Source organism: Lichenostomus cassidix, chromosome 12, assembly GCF_008360975.1.
Source record: "Lichenostomus cassidix isolate B80296 chromosome 12, HeHo_3.0, whole genome shotgun sequence".
Classification (NCBI taxonomy): domain Eukaryota; kingdom Metazoa; phylum Chordata; class Aves; order Passeriformes; family Meliphagidae; genus Lichenostomus; species Lichenostomus cassidix.
Window position 1 is genome coordinate 18,384,092 of NC_139493.1, and position 7,293 is coordinate 18,391,384.

Below are 7,293 nucleotides of genomic sequence, written 5' to 3' on the forward strand. Positions count from 1 at the left end.
GAGGGATGATGTCATTCACAATACAGGGTATTTCAGGGTATTTCTTGTCAAATGTCAGCACAAAATTAGAGGCTTGCACACTTGGTTGCTCCTTTTGGCTGCAGCACACTGGAAGCTCCTTCGTTTACTCCATTCTCTGCCAGCCACACAACTCATCCTCTACAGAACTCCATTTATCCCATTTCTGCAGACCAACCCCTCCCCAGCACTGAACTCTAAATGGTTTTTTTTCCATGTTTCCACACAGAGATAACAACCATCACAACCTGAACATTTCAACTGTGAGCCCAGTGATCAAACAAAGCCAGAAATGTTGTTTCACTGGAAGAGACTCTGCTCCATAGCCAGCAGCTTGACTTCCAGGTGACCAAAACTGCTTAGCTTTCTAATTAGGCACCAGGGAAAGCAGAACCCTCCCATCTTCAACACCACAAACAGGTTCCTGCCTGCTCACGCCACAGATTGGCATCGATTGGACACAACTTTCCAAAGTTATTGGAGGCAGATGAGGAGAGAAAAGAAAGCTAGGGAAAAGCAGGGAGTCACTGAGCTTGCACAGGTAGTCTCACTTTTCCGCCTCAGTCTAAGAAACACTGACTGATCATCAACAAATTTACCTCTGCTTAAATCTGAAAGTCCTGGAATAATCAGAGATGTTTGTTATTTGCACACAGTGCTGTGTTATCTTAAGAACTAAACATCAGCCTCATGTAAATTTAGGAGTAGAGAGAGTTTAGACACTTTTACCATACTTTTAATGCATGAGTTTTAAAACACAGGTTTCACCAAAACAAAACAAACACACCAAATTACAACGGAAATGCGCAAATAACTGATAAAAATATTTTAATGGGATTATACATTAGATTAGATCTGAAGGAATTCAATTTCTATCAGAAATCATCAAAATAAGGAAAATATTAACCCAACAGTAGTCTTGGAATTAACAATTGCTAGGTAAATTCTGAACTTCAGGAATTAAAAATAAAAGTATTACAGACTGTGAAGGTAGAGTCACATCCTACGCCATAAACACAAGCAACTTTCAGAGAAACTTCAGAACAGTTTCTGAAGCAACATTTAAACAACTCCAAGTTACCATGTATCAAAATGGTATCATTCCAAGTGAAAGCTGGAGAGGTAAGTACAGGGTGTCTTACCAGGTGGAATTAAAATCCACTTTTCTCTTTTTACAAAAATTTTTAATACTGTACTTTCTGTGCTAATGATTTTGAAACAATATAAATAGCATTTCTGGGGTAGCAACAAATGAGGAATTTTTTTTAATTGTAATATTATTAACCAATATTTTTTCTTCTCGGCAACAAAATTTCCACGACTGAAGATTCCAGTCTAATGGTCCTCCCTACATGTGCTCTGCTTTGCAGGATTCTCCCTCTGTGTTCCTACATTTCTGCAACAATTCCATGCAAACAAAAGGGAGTACGTGCATCTTCACTTGTCTTACTATGCTCCTTCAGTTTCACCAACAAACTCTTCTGTAAAATCTACCATGTTTCTTACATACAAAGAAAATCAGGATAAAGAAAAAAGAATGATAATTTAGTCATCTCTGCCAAAGGTGGCAAGTGAGCAGGGAGAGCAGTGCCTTTTGTGGTGTGCTAACAGACTGAAATAGCACTATAAAATGCTGAAAGTATGAGCAGACTTTGAGCAAACACTCTTAAATGGCTGAGAACAAGAAAGTGGAATATCCAAAAGCCAGCACAAATTACTGATGGAGGTGACAGGGACATATACTAGAAGCAAAGTAAAATATATTACAGAGAAAAAAGAAAAGGAAAATTGGTCATATATTAAAGCTTTTCAATAGGCATCTTAGATGTTTTCCCTACAAAGGCATTAGAGACATCTTTCTTCTAGTTGTGCACTATCCTACATCTCCCTCTTGTTAATCTCTCAGCTCAGTGCTCCTAAAATCCTCTCTCTCAGAACTTCAGCTTGCTCTACGGTGAATAAATTTATGTAACAGAAGACTATAATGGGGGCTCAGAGCCATTTTTTAAAGCCTGAACCTCTGAGCCAGCTTTAATTAATCTGGTTAACCCCACGCCACACCCAGCTGCGAGCTAGTGAAGCAACCTCCCTGTGCCTGTGAACTAAAAATACACCAATGGCTCAACTGCTCGTACCGATACTACGTCTGTGCATCGGAATGCCCCATTAATTAACGCCCTTTTGTCAGCTGCTTGTCACAAACGAAGCGTCTGAGGGGCAAACCAACAGCAGGTAGGAAATGGGAGTTCAATCTGACACTGAAGCACTGCAAGAGCAGTGAGGGCAAAGAGGCAGCACCCCGTAATCAGGGCAGCATCTGCGGAGCCACAACACAGTGAAAGACTGCACCGAGCAACGAAACTGCAACATAAAAGGGGGCTCGGATGGGAGGAGCTGGAGATACAGGTCTCAGCTGCAGATCTGCAGATAGAGCACAGAAAACACGGCACAGTCACTCACCACACGCACAGATTATTTGCAAGGCAATTCTGCAACTCTTTTGCCTGAAGTTAAACAGCTCGGATTGAACTGTGCTGTTGCTCGGCTCCGTTCCTGCATCCAGGATGCATTTGGAGCACCACAGGAGAAAGAAATGGCAGAGCTGCCACACCTGCAACTGCAAATAAACCCAGCGACCTGCACTTGCCACCCTGCTGTTCTGCACAAATCCACAGTTTTGCTGTCAAAATCTTGCCTCCAAAAAGCATGTCATTCCCCAGGAGCAAGCTAAACCTACTGGAAAATACACAATTCAATCACATGGACTACATCACTTAAAAGGATACTCGCTTAAGTAAACATACTCTGTATTAATTATCAGTGCTAATTCTTAGCTCTGAAGTCTACCAAGAAAATGCTTTTCTCATTTAGAAGTGACTCAAGACCAGCACTTTGTTTATCCTCATCTGCTGTGTGCACTGCAGCATTTCAGTACACAAGATGACCATATTCTATTAAACTGTAAAAGGTCAGTACACACTGCTGCAATAAAATCAACTCTGTGTAAAACAGATGACATTTATAGTACAAACACAATATTCAAGTCACTAAAGGAATAAACGTGCGCCAGCTGCTTTTCAAAGCAAATGCGTTGTTTACAAAAAAACAGCACACGCAGCAAGAGCCAGCAGAGCTCGGAGAATTATTCACAGAACTTGGGCCAAAACACAGTTTCTTTTCAGAAAAAATAAGAACATCACTAAACATGGATTGCCCATACGGAATAAATTGTATCTATTTCATGCTGTCTCAAAAGCCATGAGCTAATGTATGCTCATTGCTCAAATACCTTGCTAATTTGTCATAAAGTTAGAATTTTTACCCAAGTTCCCACTTTTACATCAGCTCCTCTTTCAATTAATTTGTAGAGCTGAACAAACGTTTCCACACCCTTATTCAATACACAGTGGATGTATTTCATATTAGAAAATACCAAAGGGTTTTGCATGAGCAATTACACAAAATCAATCAAAATTGTGCAATGTAGATGTATCTGTTTACAAATTAAACCTATGTGAAAATTACCAAAATCATGTTTCAAACACCATGCTTGAAATTTGGTAAATCACAAGTTTTAATCTTGTTTTGATGATTTTTGTTACTTCCCCATATAAAGATAATTTTGATTTATGCAATTTCATGTTTTTATTATAAATACAACACTAAATACTATTCTTCATTACACACTCTTTAGGTTTCTATGTTTTTAATTTAGAAGATGGTCCAGGAACTCATTTCTTACAACACAATCATCAATTTTCATTTGTTTCTACCTGAATTGCCATGAAAGTTTTGGAAATCCAGCTGCACAAAACCACATTATCCTTGTTCCCTAGGCAACTGGTGTTAGGTGATCATGGCACCCAGCTGTCCTGCCCCTCCTCCTGCAGCTCTGGGGTATTTCTCATTTCAGCTGAAGTCAGGCAGAGGGATAACGATCAGGACATTCCCACAGATATGGAAATAGGGAGCCGAAGTATGAAGAATTCCTTGCTCTCCATCAGCCAGGGCACCAGAGCAGGAGGAAATCCCCAGCGAGGAGCCCAAAGGCGAGGAAATCCCTCCCTCCTGCCCAGCTGGCAGCCCAGGGAGGCAGGACAAGAACCGCGACAACACGGGAAGGGGAGGAGGAAAACAGCTGGGGGTGTTCAAGGAAAGCAAGGGGCGCTGGAGGTGTGACAGAGGTGTGGCAAAGGGAGTCACTTTGGCAGCACAGAAAAGGACAGAGTGTGTGCAGCACAGACCTAAATACCAACCTGCACTGAACCAGACTGTGTTAGCTCATTTGCTCTAACATAATTAGCAATATAAAAACAACTTAAACATCCTGTATCCAGAACACAGAAGTGAGTGCATCAACTCAACCCCTGCACTGAAACTTGACTGAAGACTTCCTTATATAAAATAATTCAACCCAGCAGCTTTTGGTTCCCATCTCCTACAGGAGAGCTTGAAAACCCACAGCTCTGAATTTAATGTTTTCCAACAAGGAAAACCTGGTTTTCTTCTCAACTCCTGGTTTTCCAACAGTGCAGAGAGACACATAAATAATCTGGGGGGAGGAGGGGAGTACATGTCCCAGAAGAAATTACTGCTGATTGAGCGTACCAAGAAGTGCTGACCAATGATTTCCGTGGGTCATGTTTGTGGTTTAGAAAATGAGTTCTTTTAATACGATGTAGTAAGTTCAGGCCCTGAGACAGCAGTGACTTCATATGTAATTTGAACAGAATGCACTGTCGGTTAAGAATAAGAAATGGAAAAGGAATTCAACTGAAAAATATAAGGTTTAGATCTTCTTTAGAAAAAACAAAAAAACAACATTTTCTCTGCTACTTCCAGCTTTTCTTTCAAAGCAGGTTAACCAGCAGTGTTGCACAATAAGCTGTCCAGTCCCGAAGATATTAAGAATAGCAACAAACCATATGAAAAACATATTCCAGGTGTCTGAAAGCATCCCTGCCCCAACCCAACGATGCTACTTCACTTCTGATTTAATAATCTAAGATTAAATTGCTTAGTGCATTAATCAGTCACCATATTCATTTCATGAGCGCACATCCAGATCCCTACCTCTTTCATGATTAATTGTAGCCCTAGGGTTTGCCTGCAGAAAATTCTCATTAAGGCAAACCAAACTAAAGCCACTCCATTCTGAGTGGGTGTCCCAGAAGAGACTGAAGTGAATTGCCTGGAATTAACTCTCACATTCATCAACTCAATCTCTCCTTCTGCACCAACACTGCAGACAGACCATAAAGAATAAGCATGCCCATTCCAACAATACCCTAGTTCGACACAATGCAGTGATCCTCCAGGCAATATCTGGAGCTCAGTTTTTCAGAAGCATTAAAATAGAAGACATCTTCACATATTTTCAGTTGGCTTCAGTTTTGGAAAGAGTCTTACTCCACTGTAGATCTTTCTGGTTCTGCACACCTACAACCCCCAGCTGCAGCTGGAACACACACTGCTGCAGCAATCCCGCTGGTTTTGCAGTCTCACTGGCCCAGCTAAGGTCCCTGTATTTATGGATGTCACTTCAAGGCTAAGAAAGAAAACAATCCTGCACAAGTTGTTTGGCCTGACACAGACAAGATGAACAACAGACAGCAGTGGGACAGGGAGGTTATTGGTGTGTGCAGCCGGGCTGCAGGTAAAGGGAGGCAGGAAACAGAAGAAGCCTTGAGCACGGGCTCTGCAGGAACACCACTGCTACACGGCAAGGATGAACAGCTTACAAGAAATCAGGACACGAAAGAATCTTACTGCTGCTTACAAATGTATTTTTCTCACTGAATTTAAGCTGCAAAAAGTAAGCAAACAAGCAATTCAAACCAAAGAATGCCCGAGCAGAAAGAGCTCAGTTGTGCTGATACACCTAAAGTCATTTTCTATTCCCCGTTCAGCAGACTATGGATCACAGTAACAGGAGGCTCAGGGAGCCCCGCTGGAAGTGCAAGAGGGACAAGGCTGCAGCAGCACAGCGGGGACCCGAGGAGGCCAGGCCAGCACGGCCACGGCTGGGGGCAGGGCACGGCTCCAGCTGTGCGGGATGCTCACCCCCCTGCAATGGGCACTGCTCCAGCTGTGCGGGATGCTCACCCCCCTGCAATGGGCACAGCTCCAGCTGTGCGGGATGCTCATACCCCCTGCAATGGGCACGGCTCCAGCTGTGCGGGATGCTCATACCCCCTGCAATGGGCACGGCTCCAGCTGTGCGGGATGCTCATTGCCCCCCGCAATGGGCACGGCTCCAGCTGTGCGGGATGCTCATCCCCCTGCAATGGGCACGGCTCCAGCTGTGCGGGATGCCCGCTCTCGCTCTCCTGGCCAGGGCACGGCTCCAGCCGTGCGGGATGCTCCCCCGGGCGGAGCGGGCCCACCCGCGCGGCTCCGCGCTGGCGCTGACAGGCGGCGGCCCCGACCCAGCCCCGCTCCCCCGACCCCGGGGCACCTCGCCCCGCCCCGCCCCGGCCCTCTCGGCACCTTCCCCACGGCGGGAGCCCCGGCCCGGCCCGGCCGATCCGGCCGAGAAGCGCGGCGAGCGGGCGCGGGCCCGCAGCCGCCCGGCTCTCCTCCTCCCTCCCCGGTGTCTGCCGGGGCCGAGCGGCCGCCCTCCCTCACGGCCGAGGCGGCGGCCGGGTCAGCGCGCCCGGGGCCGAGCCGGAGCGCCGCCAGCGCGGAACAGACCGCCGCAAAGAGAGGAAATCCCGGGAGCTGTTCTCCCGCTCGCTCCCGGCCGCCCGTACCTGTGTCCCGGGCCCCCGGCGGGTCCCCCGCGCCCCGGTGCCGCCCGGCGCCGCTCGTCCCGCGCCTCACAGAAAATGGCGGCCCCGCGCCCAGGCAGACATTTATCCCCGCCCATCGCCCGCTCGGCGCTCCGCACCGGCCCTGCGCCCAGCTGCCCGGCCGCTCCCGCCTCCCGGCCTGGCGCGGGGAGCGCCGAGCTCTCGATCGGCCGCTCCGCCCCGCCCCGCCCCGCCGCCATTTGGGAGCGGCTGAGGCGCGGCGGGCTCGGCTCAGGGAGGGAGGAATGGAGAGGATCCCGAAGGGGTTCTGTCGCCGCTGCGCCTCCAGCCTTGCCCGGGACACGGCCTGGGAGCGCGGGATGGGCGCTGCCGCTGCGCTGGGAGGCTGGAGCGGGCGCCGCTGGGGCTGCAGAGCTGCCTCCCCTAAGGCTAGCGCAGCGCTGCCGCCTCACCGCCGCCCGGCCGCCCTCAGCTCCCGCCCGGCCGGCTCCCTGCACCCGCACAGCTCGGCCGAGCCCCTCAG

At 47.8% G+C, this 7,293-nt stretch overlaps 1 protein-coding gene across 4 annotated transcripts in view; it reads right to left on the minus strand.

Annotated features, from left to right (window-relative positions):
- Positions 1-6,869, minus strand: part of RAF1 (Raf-1 proto-oncogene, serine/threonine kinase) — a 37,823-nt gene extending 30,954 nt beyond the window's left edge. For 3 of the 4 annotated variants that reach the window (XM_085073078.1, XM_085073077.1, XM_085073075.1), the window contains exon 1: positions 6,771-6,849. The gene's annotated coding sequence lies outside the window, so the exon portion shown is untranslated. Of the gene's footprint in view, positions 1-6,770 lie in introns of all 4 variants that reach the window. The other variant, XM_085073076.1, reaches the window with a different exon arrangement.
- Positions 6,870-7,293: the final 424 nt, after the last annotated feature.